We start from the raw sequence: 17,612 nt of genomic DNA on the forward strand, positions 1-17,612 counted from the left end.
AATAATATGGACCTGAAGATGAGACGCAGTACCACCAGTATTTTAAAGAGCTTGGAAGACACAATTGCTGGCTATATTTAAATATGTGCTTTCTTTTATCTGGGACAAACACTTGCTTTATAAAGGCTTGTCTCCTTGTGGACCTAATTCTTTACACTTCCTAGGAAAGAGGGTTCTGATCAGAGCAAGGTTAAAATTAGCTCAGTGCAATGACTAGGGGTTGGTCCTTAGAATCTACTTGGCCGTTCATCTATTGAACCTTTTTATTAACAGTTCATAGTTTATTTAGCACTATAGATATCTTTTAATTATTTTGGAAGAAAATGGATTTCTGAACTATACTGTAATTAAAATATTTTTTAAATTAATGTTTGAACTGACAATATCACATAGCCTATTATTATGCAAAGTTCCTTTATAAAGTAGTTCAAATTACATTTCCATGCACAACAGGGAAGGGTGGCTTGCTTAGGTTAGCTGATGCCATAGACCACAGGTGAAGTGGGTTTAGAAAAGCTTATAACAGGGAGAGGTGGGCAAGATGGCAGAGCAGGGAGACGGTGAACTCGTATCCTGTCACAGACACAGCAAAATTACAGCTGCTTTCAGAGCTACCATCTATGAGAGTGACATGAAGACTAGCAGAAAAGATTTTCTGCAACTAAAGACAGAAAGAAGGAGCTGCCATGAAACAAGAAGGAGGGGCAGAACCCAATACTGTCGGGACCCTCACCCGTGGATCTGCAACTCACAAATAAGAGGAATATTACAATCACAGACGTCCTCTCCAAGGGGTCCAATCTCACACTTGTCTCCCTGGCCTATGTGTCCTACACCTAAAATATGAGCCCCTATAACATCTGGCTTTGAAAACCAGCAAGGTTTGTGTTAGGGAGAGCAGGAGGGCTTTTTTTCACTCTTAAGTGGCATGTACAAAAATCTCACACACTTCAAGTCCCAGAAGTTTGAAAGGAGCCTGGATCAAAACTACTTACTAATCTCTGAGAGCCTCTGGAGAGGCAGGGGGGCAATAGGAGCACCCTTGGTGCCGTTTTAGGGAGCTTGTTCTAACCATGTGGACACAGGCACTGCAAAGTGCAACTTCAGAGTCCTCTTTCCATCCTATTAGGCTTCCCTAGCGGCTCATCTCAGACGGTAAACAAGCTGCTTGCAATACAGGAGACCCAGGTTCAATCCCTGTCAGGAAGATCCCCTGGAGAAGGGAATGGCAACACACTCCATATCCTTGCCTGGAGAATCCCATGGACAGAGGAGCCTGGCAGGCTACAGTCCAGGAGGTCACAGAGAGACACAACTGAGGAACTCTATCCTAATAGTGCTGGGTACTCGGCACCAGCCCCAGATATGCCCCTCCGGCCCAAGTCATGCAGACAGCTCTGTGGGGACTGAGCCCCACCACTGAATAAGACCAAGCCTCAGAAAAAGAACTAAACAAAGTGCAGATAAGCATTCTACCCAATACAGAGTTCAAGTTAATGATCATAAAAATGCATGGATAAACACAGAATTTTACCACAGAGTTAGAAAATATAAAGAAGAACCAAACAGATCTGAAGAACATGGTAAGTGAAGTGAAAAGTACACTAGAATGATCAACAGATTAGATGATAAGTGAAGTGAAGTGAAAGGCACTCAGTCGTGTCCAACTCTTTGCAACCCCATGGATTATACAGTCCATGGAATTCTCCAGGCCAGAATACTGGGTAGCCTTTCCCTTCTCCAGGGAATCTTCCCAACCCAGGGATCGAATCCAGGTCTCCCACATTGCAGGTGGATTCTCTACCAGTTGAGCCACAAGGGAAGCCCAGAGGAATAGATACGTAATCTTATCTAAGTAATGGAAATCACACAAGCTGAACAGAAAAATGAAAAAAGGATTTAAAAAAAATACAGATAGTTTGAGGCCTCTTAGACAATACTGTATGTACTAACATTAAAGAGAAAAATACATTTCTGAATCCATTTTCCCAGGCCAGCATCACCCTGATACCAAAATGAGATAAAGATACCATTAAAAAAAAAATTATAGGCCCAATCACTGGTGAATATAGATGCAAAAACTCTCAACAAAATGTTAGCAAACCAAACTCAACAAAACATTAAAATGATCATAAGCCATGATCAAATGGGATTTACAGCAGGGAATGCAAGGATGGTTAATATCTGCAAATCAATTAATATGATACTCCACATTAACAGACTTAGCAATAAAATATCTCAATAGACACAAAAATCTTCTGACAAAATTCTACACTGATTCATGATTAAAAACTCTCAACAAAGTGGGTATTGAGGGAAAATGCCTCAATATATAAACATGACATATCCACAGCTAACATGATATTCAATAGTGTAAAGCTAAAAGTATTCTCCTTAAGATTAAGAACAATATAAGGATGCCCACTCCATCACTGTTATTAAACATGGTACTGAAAGTCCTAACTATAATAGGGCAGAAAAGAAATAAAAGGAATCCAAACTGGAAAGAAGCAGTAAAACCGTTACTTACAGACGGCATGATATTAAATCTAGAAAATCCTAAAGATATCATTCTCCCCCCCCCCCAAAAAACACTATTAAAACTATAAGTGAATTTGGTAAAGTTTCACAATACAATATTAATATACAGGAATCTGCTGCATTTCTATAAACTATCAATGAACTATCAGAAAGGAATTAAAACAATCCTACCTATAACTGTATCAAAAGAATAAAATACCTAGGAGTCTAACCAAAGAGGTACAAGACTTGTATCATGAAAACTAGAAGACATTAATGAAAGAAACTGAAGAAAATAAAAACAGTTAAAAAGCTATTTCATGCTCATGAAATGGAAGAATCAATATTGTTAAAATGAACATACTACTCAAGGCTCATCTACAGATTCAATGCAATCCCTAACAAAAAGCGTTTTTCACAGGAATAATAATTCTAAAATTTGTATGGAAACACAAAAGACCCTGAGTAGCCAAGGCAATCTTGAGAAAGAAGAACAAACTTGCAAGTATAATGCCCCTTGATTTCAAACTATACTGTGAAGCTATAGTAATCAAAAAAGTGGGTACTGGCACAAAAACAGACACAAAGATCAATGGAACAGAATATAATGCCCCAAATTAACCCAGGCTTATATGGTCAGTTGATTTATAACAATGGAAGCAAGGATATGTTAATACATGAGGGAAAAAAGTCTTTCCAATAAATGGTACTGGAGAAACTAAACAGCTACATGCATAAGAAATTGACGACTTTCTCATACCATATACAAAAAATAAACTCAAGATGGATTAAAGACTTAATTGTAAGCCCTAAAACAATAAACTCTGATAAGAAAAGATAGGCAGTAGGCTCTCTGACATCAGTATCAGTAACACATTTTTCAAAATGTCTCCTCAGGGAATGGAAACAAAAGCAAAAATAAACAAATGGGCTACACCCAACTAAAAATCTTTTGCATGGCAAAAGAAACTGTCAACAAACCAAAAAGGCAACCCATTGCATGGGAGAAATATTTGCAAGTAATATGTCCAATAACGAGTTGATATCCAAAATATACAAGGAAACCATACAAGTCAACATAAAAAACTCCAAACAATCCAATTTAAAAAATGGGCAGAGGAACTGAATAGACATTTGTCCAAAGAAGACATACAGATGGCCAAGAGAAACCTGAAAAGGTGCTCAGCATCTCTAATCATCAAAAGGAGATGCAAATCAAAACCACAGTGAGAATTTGCCTCACACCTGTGACAACGGCTGTCATCAAAGATACCATAAACAACAAATGTTGGGGAGGATGTGGAGAAAAGGGAACCCTCCTTGGTAGGATTGTAAATTGGTATGTGTGTGCTCAGTCACTCAGTTATGTCTGACTCTGTGGCTCCATGAACCTCCTGCTCTGCTCCTCTGTCCATGGAATTCTCCAGGCAAGAATACTGGAATGTGTTGCCATTCCTTACTCCAAGGGATCTTCCCAACCCAGGGATTGACCCTCATCTCTTGAATCTCTTACAATGGCAGGTAGATTCTTTACCACTAGTGCCATTGGTATAGGCAATTACAATTACCCAATTTTTATAGATTCCTATTAAAAGTAAAAAATAGAACTGCCAAATGATTCAGCAATTATACTTCCGGGTATTTGCTCAAAAAACCCAAAACACTAATTCCAAACAATGTATGCATTCCCATGTTCATAGCAGGGTTATTAGCCATAATAAAAAAAATAGCCAAGATATGGAAGCAACCTAAGTGCCATCAATAGACAAATGGATAAAGAAGATATGGTGTGTGTTTTATATAAAATATTAGCTATAAAAATGAAATCTTGCCATTCGCAACAACATGGACAGATCTAGAGGGCAGTATGCCAAGTGAAGTAAGTCAGACTGAAACAGAAATGCTGTAATATCTTACTTATATGTGGAATCTAAAAGCAAAATAAACAAACTAAACAAAAAAAGACTTACAGAGAACAAATGTGTGGTTGCCAGAGTGGAAGGAGGTGGGGGTCATAAAATAAGGGAAGGGGATTTAAGAGGTACAAATGTTCAGTTATAGAATAAGCCAAGGGGATGTACTATATAAAGAAGGAACATGGTGATATAATATTTTAATAACTGTAAGAGGACAGATGATTACTAGATTTATTGTGATCATCTCATAATGCATGCAAATATCAAATTACTATGTCGTACACCTGAAACTAACATAATATTATATGCCAACTATATTTCAAGAAAAGTTTACAGGAAACCTGGATGCTAGTCTTGGATCTTTGGTAATAGGTTTATGATTAGTCATATAACCTTACTGGGCCTCAGGCCTCCTCTCAGAACATGAAGGGCTAAACTAAATTACATCCAAGGGTTCTGGAAAATTCTATGAATCCGAAATTTGACATAATGTACATTTTAAAAGTATATTTTAATTATATTTAACTTTATGGAAACAGTCCAACAAACTTGTGGTGGTAGCTTGGGCCAAAGGATAAAGGGTGGATTTCCCAAGTAACAAAAAGGTAGCTTATGGAAACGTGATGATCTGAAAGCATGACCCTGCATTTATAGTACAAGCATATTCTGTTGGGAGGTGGAAGTTTCGTTTATTCTGTTCTCTCAGCCACAGCACCTGAAGGAGATCTGCTTATCTATTGCATTCTCTGTGTTACTAATTTTCAAAGACTAAAGCACTGGCTATCTCAAGTGGCTCAGTGGTAAAGAATTTGTCTGCCAATGCAGGAGATGCACGCTCAATCCCTGGGTTGGGAAGATCCCCTGGAGGAGAGAATGGCGGCTCACTCCAGTATTCTTGCCAGAAGACCCCAGGGACAGAGCAGCTTGATGGGTTCCTCTACAGTCCATGGGGTCACAGAGTCAGAACATAACTTAGTGACGGAGCACGCATACAATGGATGAAATAGCAGTAGCTTTCCCAAGAAGAGCATTAAAACAGGCCCCAAGGCATAAAGGGAATCTAGGCAGAGTCACCCTACTTGCAATAGCTGGACAACAGCAAAAGAGAAATGACAAATATTTTCTCTAAACAAAATAGCACAGGATTCAATTAGGCAATCCATGTCACATGGGATGGCATAAAATCATTTCTTTATTTTTGACATTTTTTAAACTGGGAAGAAATAGTTTTCTAAATAATTTAAGTATACAGCCATGGTCTGTATAATAAGATTTCAGTAGCCCATATTTACTTAAATTGAGGTTATTTATGGAAGTCCTGATAAGGTCTGTAGTAAAAAGAAAAATTCTATAAGTGAAGATGGAAGGAAGGAAGAGGGGGAAGCAAGGGAAGGAGGGAGGGAAGGCAAGAAAAAATCCTGGACTGAGAGAACTGTTTGGGTCCTCTTCTATAAGATAAACTGAGCCAAACTGGGGTGCAGGAGAGTATGCTTTCTCTATTCCAGTTACAGTTCTCAACCAGATACACCAAAAGAGGCAAAAGACCCATAATAAAACTTTTAATAGCTGAGTAAATGAGGACACCAACTATTAGACCCTCTAGACATGCATAAGCCCTAGGTTCTGTCTCCATCATTTTCCAGTATTCCCTTATTGCCAGACATCGCTTCACAGCTTGAGATACTGACCTCAAACTGACCTATGAGATACTGACCTCAAACTCTGTGTTCAGCAAACAACGTAAACAGCTCTATTCTATAGCAACTGGGTACAATAACAAAGCTGAAGCAGGGTATAAAGGAGACATAAAATCAGCATAAAATTCAAAAAGAAGAAAAACATGAAGTTGTTGTGTATTAAACATGTTTATTTACATCTACAAAGAACTAGATTCACATTGAATAATTATACATTTAGAAAATAAAAGCTTTTTAGTGTAAAACACAGTTTTAGTGTAAGAAAACATGCAGTAAAAAGGATAATCTTGAGAGAGAGAGAGTAAATTAGCAGTTGCTGGAACTCAGAGTAGGAATGGAGAGTATTTGCAAATGGGCCACAAGGGTTCTTATTAAAGTGATGGAAATGTTCTAAAATTGGATTGTGGTGGTGATTGTATAATTTGTGGTGAACAGATTATACCTCAACAAAGTTTTTAAGGAATTTTAAAAAGAGAAGGCCCCCAAAATATGTGCATCTATATTTTCTAGTTCTTTTCTTTATTAATTGTGTGATAGTTATGTTTTTAAATTACATTTTAAGGAACTGCATGTCAGAAATGCTTTTCTTTCTATGCTTATCTTTACCTATTCAATAAAAGTTCCCCAATTAGTCAAAACTATATTTCATTTTTACTCTAGTATTGGGAAACTATTAACATTCTTAACAACAGTTTACTCTTTTTTAATGACTTCCCTATTTCATGACTTTTCTTTTAAGCCCTAAGTACAAAAAAGTTGTGTCCAAGTAAAGGTTGGACTGTGGGTCAGTTTAAGCAAAATGTATACACCTATTACAAATTCTTAAAACTTTTCTAGTCAAAATAATATGTATTTTGTGGGTAATGTCTTATTATTTTAATAACACACAAACTACAATCATACCCAAGTTCATGTAATCTGGAGCTTCATTTTCCTCACTTACAAGAATAAAACCACATTAGTTTATAGTTGCACATATTCCAAGACCAAATTAGATGGTGTATGTGAAAATACTTTGAAAATTAAAAGTGCTATGTAAGAATCGTTATCATTATTACCATGAATTCCAAGATATGGGGGAATGCTAATTAAAAGGGATACTTTTTTCCCTGATAGCTCAGTTGGTAAAGAATCTGCCTGCAACGTGGGAGACCCCGGTTGGATTCCTGGGTCAGGAAGATCTGCTGGAGAAAGGATAGGCTACCCACTCCAGTATTCTTGGGCTTTCCTTGCGGCTCAGCTGGTAACAAATCCATCCGCAATGCGGGAGACCTAGGTTCGATCCCAGGAGAAGTCAAAGGCTACCCACTCCAGTATTCTGGCCTGGAGAATTCCATGGACTGTATAATCCATGGGGTCACAGAGAGTTCGACATGACTGAGCGACTTTCACTATAAATAGTATTTTACTACTATAATTCATAATTAAATCTGTTTTTAAGTTAGTTGTTCCTACCATCTGAATGCAAAGGAATAGGAAAAATTTATCTGTCTGAATTTAAGGAAGTTTCTCTTTCAACAGAGAAAGAAAAAGCAATATTACTGCTATGACTCAAATAACATTTTTGGACATGAAATACTGCTGCTGCTAAGTTGCTTCACTCGCGTCCGAGTCTGAAATACTAACGTGCCCAAATATTCAGGAAGAACTGACTTACTGCATTAGTGAAAGAAAGTTAAATTTTTTAAGGGCACAGAAGGCTTCTATTCTACAAAGTAGTTCTGAACTGTACTTCTCAACATTTCCTAATCAAAAAAAACACAAAAGATAACTTTTGTGAGAATTACATTTCACTGTGTAAAAGTACTATCAAGTTCAGGAAACATTAAGAATAATCTTAATTAAAAGCTTGTCTGATATTCACACTGTTGTTAAAACCTCTTTTCTCACTAGTTATCCACAGTTTTATTACTTATCTGTCTCTCTACATTACGTAGTAATATCATAGATTTCTTTTCCTTCATCTATGTCTGAAGCTTTAGAAAGAACCATGGCATCTATTTTGCTCCACAGGATACAGAGGGAGAAACGGTGGAAACTTGTTACTGTCTGGATGATGCCTATCCAAGTGACACAGAGAATGGAAAGGCTGGACAATGAGTTACATAGGGACGTCAGAGTTTGAAAATTATTCAGCCAGGAGCACAGAGGTGTGGCCCTGTTGTAAGATGTTTTACTTAAGATTTTATTCATAATATTAAGCACTATTATGTATAATATTAAGCACTTAGTAACCACTAAGCTATCTATATTAATGGTCAAACATATCAATTCAGAACAAAGAACGTAGAAAAAGTGATTTGTCTTATCTTTTTTCATTTGATTCCACCTGCCATTTGCACAAGTGATAATTAAGAGACAGCCTTTTCATCCTTGTTTTCCTTCCCAAGGTCACCGCACCTGTCATGAAAAGTGTCCATAACCCCATTTTCTCTGTAACTTGCCTTTAGACCTAAAATTCAGTGCTATGGCTAGTGACAAGAAACATAAGGAAATACATATTTTCTTAAATTAAAATTGAGTAAAAGATGTGCAAAGCAGTGTTCATAGAGGAGATAGTTTCATTTTAATTTTTTAAAAAGACATTTAACTTTCAGTTTAGAGGAAGATGAGAAAGAGAGCTCCATACTTTTCAATTTTTAATTACAACATGAACAAAAGTTTGGATTATTTTATGGAAATAATTTGCAAATGAAAGTACACTTGTGATTTCCCTTAATAGAGAATTAGCACTGATACATCTTTACTCAAAGGGCTACTTACATTTCAGATTGTCTACTGAAATGTGAAATGTGAATGTATTATTTCTCTTCCCTACAGTACTTATTTTATTTTCTAGTGATATTAAAATTGATTTTACTACCTATGATATACTTTAAATTATTTTCCTTCATCAGATAATCGGTTTCTTTCCCTTAAGATTTAATTTCTATGTGTAATCTCATTAATATAAAGAAGTACTGTATGCAATGGTTTTGTACTGCTAAGTACTTCACATAATTCCACTTATTCTAATACTTAAATACTTAAAACACCACATAGATGGAGTTCAGTATAAGTTGACACTTCACTTTCTTTTGCTTATTGACTCAGTGAATGTTTAAAATGAGTTTAAATGACACAGAGAGAATCATATATGGCAAAATTCTACTCTCTGAGATGTGATCAGATTAATTTATGAAAGTGTTTGCATTCTAGTCACACTTTTGAGATGTTAGACAAATAAACCTTGTAATTTTTAAAGAAATGGTTACATACTGGAAGACTTTTAATCAAATGGCTTATAATCAGATCTTAATATCCTAATACATGGTATACTTGAACTTCACCCTTTCTGAGACCTGGGTTCGATCCCTGGGTTGGGGAGATCCCCTGGAGAAGGGAAAGGCTACCCACTCCAGTATTCTGGCCTGGAGAATTCCATGGACTGTATAGTCCATGGGGTTGCAAAGAGTTGGACACGACTGAGTGACTTTCACTCACTCACTTATCTGACCCACAAAATCTCCTGATAACTTAGCTCAGTGTTTAGCCTAATATGACACACATCAGGGGCATTAATGTGAGGAGAGAGTACGACTTAGCAATGAACTATAAATGTATGCAGTTGATGAGATACACTGAAATATTCAGAATCATCTTTTTTCAGTTTATTTCCGGAAAGCAAGACCAATCATTTCATTTGATTTAAGAGGACATGGCTATTTTCAACACTACTAATAAATAGAAGATGTTTTTCCCTTTCATGGAAGGGATCTGTCACTGAAAGTGTTTATATAAAATTTTCAGGGACATGGAATACATCTTGGCACAAAGTAAACTACCTTATTCAGAAGTGAAATTGCGATGTTTATTTCTGGGAGCACTGCCACCTAAAAATAGCCTGTCTGGTCACCTTATAGTGTATTCTTTTATTTCATGGGTGGAAGTTCAGGGCTGAGTCTGTGTTTATTTGTGTTCCTCGCTTGACCTAATGGCCAAAAATGCCTGATGCCTTAAAGTACATCTCCTCTAAGAATATAATATGGTTATGCCCTGTCAATTGGTCATCTGGTATTTCTCCCTGCTCCCTCACACAACCTCTAGTCAGGCCACTTGCTTTGGTTGTGAAAACACATGGCCTTCTGTGCTGAAAACTTCTCCTGGAATGGCCTTTTCCCCAACAGCCTTTCCTCATCTCTCTGTTTAACCCCCAACCTATTCTCTGAGCTCTAGCTTGAGTTCTGTGTCTTCTTAGGACCTCACTACACCATCAGCTCCAAATGCTCTCTTTTTGAAATGCTGAGAATCCTTCTGCATGATTTAGAATTTAATACCATTCTAAAAGATTTCATTTGCTGTTTTTCATATGTATGAATCTTCTTATTCAGGAGAAGGCAAGAAGTTCTTTGAGGTTAGGAATCACACCTCATATTTCTACATCCCACAGAAAATGTTTAGGAAATTTTTGCTAGATAAACTTTTGCTGCATGCGATGTGACCATAAATTCACTGGATTAAAAAATCAAATTTATTTTCATAGAAAACAAAAAAGGTGAGTGAGTGGATTAATTGGTGATAAAAGAGTTCATCCAAAATTCATCTTAAGCCTTGGAAAGACGCGGCCACTGCCTCTAGATTTATGATGCTTGCTCTGTCGCTTCAGTCATGTCTGACTCGGGGACTCTAAGGACTGCGTCTCGCCAGGCTCCTTTGTCGACATCTGTCGTTGTCCCTTAATGTTCTGAAGGGATTGGCTCCAGGATCCCCTGTGGATACCAAAATCCTCAAATCCTCAAGTCCCAGATAAAAAATGGCATAATATTTGCATATAACCTAAGTGTCTGCCTACAATGCAGAAGACCTGGGTTCGATCCCTGAGTCAGGAAGATCCTCTGGAGAAGGAAATGGCAACCCACTCCAGGACTCTTGCCTGAAAAATCCCACGGATGGAGGAGCCTGGTAGGCTATAGTCCATGTGGTTGCAGAGTCAGACTTCACTTGGTCTTGGTAGACTTTAAATCATCTCTTCTTTGCTTATGATATCCAATACAATGAAAATGCGACATAAATAGGTGTGAATACAGCACATATGTAAATAGTTGTCAGTACAATGTAAATGTGATGTAAATTGTTTCTGTGTCAAAGTCGTCATTTTACTAACAGCATTTGCCCACATTCGTGTTCCTGTGTCACACTTTGGTGATTCTCACAACACTGGAAACTTTTTCATTAGTATTTGCTATCATAATCTGTGATCAGCAATCCTTGATGTTACTACTATGACTCACTGAAGATTCAGATGATAGCATTTTTTAGCAATAAAATGTTTTAATTAAGGTATGTACATTGTTTTTCAGACATAATGCTTTTTCATATTTTATAGACTACGGTATGGTATATACATGCCTTCCCTAGTGGCTTGGTGGTAGAGCATCTGCCTGCTAAGCAAGAAATGTGGGTTCAGTCCCTGGGTCAGGAAGATCCCCTGAAGAAAGAAATGGCAACCCACTGCCGTATTCTTGCCTGGCAAGTCCCATTGACAGAAGAGCCTGGGGACTATAGTTATGGGGTTGCAAAAGAGTCAGACACAAGTTAGTGACTAAACAACAATAGGATATACATAACTTTTATATGCAAGCCAAAAAATTCCTGTCTTTTGCTTTATTGTGATATCCACTTTATTGCAATAGTCTGGAATTGAACCCGCAGTATCTCTCAGGAATGCCTGTGTTGTGACTGCACCTGTTATGTTCAGTTAGCATTTATCAGATTGGATTTTCTTTAGCTCTCTGAATAACTTATTTTCTCAGAAATCAATACGATCTATCACAACTAATAATTTGTGTCAATTTTCATTCTTTTGGAGAATAAATGCGGATTACACATTTAATAATAATCCTAATAGGGTATGGCAACCCACTCCAATATTCCTGCCTGGAAAATCCAGTGGACAGAGGAGCCTGGTGTGCTACAGTCCACAGGGTTGCAAAGAGTCAGACATGACTCAGAGACCAACACTGTATTGACTAGTAAGGTATGTCTAGAGAAAAGGCTGTATTAAAATGAGGCCATTTTGAGTGCTCACCCAGTACAGAGTCCTGATTCACTTTGGTTACTGAGGACACAAGGCCGTAGGATGGCAGGGTTTTCCCCAGGCATCCTCTGCAGCATAAACTGCTGTGGCCACAAATGGCAGCGTTGCCCAGTGATCCCACAGCTATTCTATTTCAGTCATGTGTGTGGCTTGGCAGCAAGATGCTCTTGAAAAGTTTTCATCTTCCGTGGGGTTTCCCTTTGGAGTTAAGCCTTCCCCTTTCATAACAATGAAACAAAACTCTGTTGACTGAGCAATAGGTGTCTCACCTCATTTCTTTCTCTAATCACCTCTTAGTCCCTATTTTTTTTTAAGTTGGTGTACACAGTCTTCCACGTCACTTCCATGTGACACACAGTGACTGAGCAGCTGGGAAAATGCCGTGAGAGTGGTATGGACACACACATGTACAGCACATAGACCCTGTTGCACTAATGTGGTTGTGAGTGTAGGCAGAGTTCTCACAACTTGCTACTGCATTGCCCCATCCTGGGCAATTCACATCACGGAACTGTGCCACAGGTGAAATGAGAGGTGACCTTTGTCCTCCATTTGGCAAGAGCCAGACCCTTGTTGTGCCCAACCAGGGTGCCGTGGTTTAAGAAAATTATGGAGAAAGTGGATATGATTTAGCAGTTTGCACTAAAAATGATTTTAGAGGTTAAGGGGTGGGGCTCTTCAATTTAGAAGAGAAATGGATAAATTAGAGCAGACTACTTCAGATTCACAAAGGTTTAGTGTGAGGATGGCTGAAAATTGTTTGCTATCTGCACTCATGACAGATCAGAAGGTAAGGCGCTTAGTGGTTTGGGGGAATTCGATACAAGCTCTCATCGTAGGTCATTTGAAGACCTCAGGCTCTTTCTTATATCGGGGAAATGCTTGTATTCTCAGGACTTGGCCTAACAGGGGTAGAAAAGAGGGAAATGATTTCATCCCTTCCCTTTTCTATAGGCAAAGCCAAAAATGACCAATGGGTCACTGATCATCAGATCAGTGGATCAATGGATCAGTTATTATTAGCATATTTTAATAATAATAATAACACTGCCAACACTTACTAACCTGTTATGTGGAAGGCACTATTTTAAGGAGTTTAACTCATTCAATCTTAGCAATCTGTTAGGCACATACCCTTTTATTATTCTCAATAAAAAACCTCTGAGGCTCAAGAGGTTTAAGTAAATGACTAATCACACACAGTTGGCAAGATCTGAATCCAGAAAGACTGATTCCAGAGTTCTAGCTTTTTTCTACCATGTCATACTGTCTCATGTCTATTTTTCCCTCCATAGATATTTTAACACGAATCTAGGAGCCACAAAAGAGAAAAGAGACTCTCTGAAGGTTTGACAGAGGAAGACGTGAATAGTGGATAATCATAAATACAGGTTCTTGAACTCTAACAGACTGTTTTTAAAAAAGAAAACAAAGGTATGCATATGATAATGCAGTGTGACACTTGTTTGATTTTATAATGGTGGCTGTTATTGGCGTGACAGAATTAAATATTTTTAGAAGTCGGAATGATTAAAAAAGAAATTCTAGTTTAAAAATCAGTAGTTCTGGGCAATAACAACAGCTCTTTCAGTGACCTGTGATCTTAGGTCACTTATTAACATTATTCTTCTTTCCTGTGAAATGTGGATTATACCTCCCAGAGTAGTTATAAGGGAAAAATTATACACAGGATATGAGAGCAATTTGAAAATTATAAGTCTGGGTTCAAATAAAAAGCTTTATTATTTTAGTAAGAAAATAATATCAATTTATCAAGAAACATTACTATCAGTTTATTAATAAACTGTCTTGCAATAGTTCATTTTATGAGAAGTGTACCAAAACACTTTAGGATATTTATGTCAGTGCCTTAATGTGTTGATCGTCTGTCTTAGAAATTCTAAGACATTCAGGAAGTCTTGCTCTTTGTTCCATGTACTGAGCACATGTTGCTCATACTCTATGGGCTTACTTATGTCTTTGCATGATTGCCTGTCCCAGAAGACTGTGAGTCCCTAGAGGCAGTGGCTATTTTCTATTAAACTTTGTATGTCTCAGCAGAGAGCTGGCTACATAAATATAAAATAAATGATGCAGAAAGAATATAATCCAAGAAGACAGAGATCATGTTTTCCATATCACTGTTCCTATATTTTATCCAAGTATGGTGTTCTGGAGTAGGTTTGAAATGCTGAATAAATAGATTAAATATTTAACATTTAAAGCAACCACCACATAGCACTGCTAGATTAATAAATTTGACTTGTATCAGTCTACTCTGAGGGGCTTCCCTGGTGGCTCAGACAGTAAGTAATTCTCCTACAATGCAGGAGACCTGGGCTCAATCAGTGGGTTGGGAAGATCCCCTGGAGAAGGGAACAGTTACCTACTCTAGTATTCTGGCCTGGAGAATTCCATGGACAGAGGAGCCTGGCGGGCTACAGTCCGTGGGGTCGCCAAGTTGGACACAACTGGGCGACTTTCACACACACAATCTACTTTGAAAATCAAGTGCCTCTCTGACAAGAGCAAATGAGAGTAAATTTGAAATGTGACCATAAAGGAATGAAATTAATTTTCACTTGTGATTTGTAAAAATCAATCTCCTTATTTTACACTTAGGTCTTGTAAATTAAGAGGATTACATAGATGTCTTACAGCAAAGCTTATAGCTTTAACAATTATGTCATACATTAAAAAAAAAGTTATTTCACGGAAGGTGCTATTATAAATGGAATGTGATCTTCCAGAAAATATTCTGTAAGCAGGTAGCCCTGAATAAGTAAGAAAGCAATTCTTCAAAATAAAATATGTACAGAAAATAAAGCATATACCAGTCACAGAAAGGAAAGCAGTATAAATGACTTCCCAAAGGTAATGGGTGTGAATAAGACATGTCTGAGAGTAGTTGAAATCAGTTATGCTAAAAGTATTTATGAAATAGACTGAATAACTTAAGAACAGAACTCCCATTCATATAAGGCCTTTACTTCAAGCTTCTTGTCTCATCACTGAAGAAATATTTAAGTTTCTATTATTTTCCAAAATTATGTTCTCATCTCTAAAAGTTGGCAGTAGATCATTTCAGTAATTCATCTGTCTGAAAAATACCCCTGCATCTAAATTCATCTAAATTGACATAAGTGATAAAAAATGCTAAGAAGTGTTTGAAGGGTATTAAGCAAAACAACATGAACATGATCTGTATATCAAATGATAATAAAACTACACTTCTAACTTCTAATAGGAAATGGGGTTCATAAATGCAAATTTCTTAGTTCTACATACCCAATTCAAGAGTTTATAATCTTATAATCTATATCTGGGAACATTTTTAAAAATACTACTATTATAAAAATTGCGGTAGTTTTTATAATGTCACTTATCTGATCAACATTACTACTGAAGTAAGCGTTGGTAGGTTCAAGGTATAAATATTATGTACTTGGTATTGAGAGAGTCAATTCCTAGGCAGGTTGATAAGAAGTCCGGGTGTCTCCAAGGAGAGAGGGGTCTGGAATTCTCAAGGAGGAGGAAAGGACAAACTTTTTTTTCTCTCTACATTCCTTAGGATTATATAACAATAATGTATCCTGCTTGAGGACAGTCTCCGGAAAAAAACCTTCTGGCTAATCCTGTTATCTTAAAATGTAAATTATGGAAGTGGGTCTAGTGAGGTCTTTACAACCTCCAGACATTCTTTTGATTCACTGTAATAAGTAGTTAAAAAGTACATAACTCCATTGCTAACACTAGCAAGGGGGCACTCTTTCTGCCCCTTCTGATGTCTATGTCAGAAGCTTTCTCTATCCCTTTTATACTTTAATAAAACTTTATTACACAAAGGCTCTGAGTGATCAAGCCTCATCTCTGGCCTCTGAATTCTTCTTCTCCGGAGCCCAAGAATCCCAGTGTCTTTCGTGGTTCAGTAAGACATTCGCGTGCATTACTCTGTATACATATGTAAAATGAGTTCATGTGAAGGATATACTGCATAAAATTGCACTCTATAAAATCAACAGATATATCTCACGTGCACCATTTGCAGAGGGGAGTGAAGGGAAACATTCTGTAATCACACCAGGACTGGGCTCTGTCTAGACCCGCCTCCTCCCTATGCAGGGTGTGAGTCCTGCTGTAACGGGTAGTCTTTACTTTCTGCCGGTTAATTAATGGTAGCCATTACAGCCTCCTGGGTGGCCACCCGTGTCCTCACCATGATTCCCTATCAGCTATGACAACAGTATGTGTAATTGCGGTCAACGGGTTGAGGCCAAGCTCCTAATTTTGGAATCACCAAATACATGTAAAAATGAATCATCACAGAGAAGAATATTTTTCATACCCAGTAATTAATATTATAGGATAGTCAGTAAGTGGTAAGAACTGGGGTAGCGGATTCTAGGGTAATAGTGATCACTGAAATGGCTAGTCTACATTGAACAGTGAAGATAACTTGGATATTTGGATTATCCCACTTGTTCTGGGAAGTGCAAGATCACACAAGACGACATCACTTCAGAGGTTAAGGACATACCCTTCTACCTGGGATGTACTAGTTATACCTTATACCTAGTTATAACCTATGATTTCCATTAGTCTACAAACATTTCTGTAAAAGTGTGAAATAGAATATCCATGAGAAAAAAGTTAGGGTGAAGTACTTCCAATTCCCCTCCTGGGATGAAGAGTATAATAAATATGTATGTACTCAACCATGCACTTGCATACAAACACATATAAATTGTGTCTTTTTAAACTGCATTACCTTTAAAATGCCCACTTTGTGTGGATGCGCATGTGCGTTCGGTCCTGTCTGACTCTCTGCGACCCCGTGGACTGTAGCCCGCCAGGCTCCTCTGTCCATGGGATTTTCCAGGCAAAATTACTGGAGTGGGTTGCTATTTCCTTCTCTGGGGGATCTTCCTGACCCAGGGATTGAACTTGTGTCTCTTGAGTCTCCTGCATTGGTAGGTGCGTTCTTTACCAAACTGTCCACTTTAAACCTTCCTTAGTTGGGTGGTTGTTCGTGCCTCCTCACATTTTTGAGGGAATTTTCTAGAAGTTTTCCACTATCAGCTTGGCATTTGATTATGCAGCTTGAAGGGGTTTCGGTGTCTTTAAGTGATTTCTAATATTTCAAAAATCCTAAATTCTTGTATTTCATAAAAGATCTCACTGGTAACTCAAAGGCTCCCAGTTTGAAGTTATCAGACCTCTTAGGAGACCACAGTTATAATGTTGATATTCTTATGGCCAACTAAAACAGCTCTTTTGTTGTACAAAGTCTTTAAAAATAATATTGAAGAAACTATAACAGGCATAAAATTAATATCGAGAAGATTCTGTCCTTTATGCTGTTTCATAGAGAGAGGGATTTAGACACAAAGAACAATATAAATA

At 37.5% G+C, this 17,612-nt stretch overlaps 1 protein-coding gene across 1 annotated transcript in view; it reads right to left on the reverse strand.

The window, feature by feature from the left end:
- Window positions 1-17,612, reverse strand: part of PRKG1 (protein kinase cGMP-dependent 1) — a 1,293,658-nt gene that overhangs the window by 32,442 nt on the left and 1,243,604 nt on the right. The gene's annotated exons all lie outside the window — the stretch shown is intronic.

Source organism: Budorcas taxicolor, chromosome 23 (genome assembly GCF_023091745.1).
Source record: "Budorcas taxicolor isolate Tak-1 chromosome 23, Takin1.1, whole genome shotgun sequence".
Lineage (NCBI taxonomy): Eukaryota > Metazoa > Chordata > Mammalia > Artiodactyla > Bovidae > Budorcas > Budorcas taxicolor.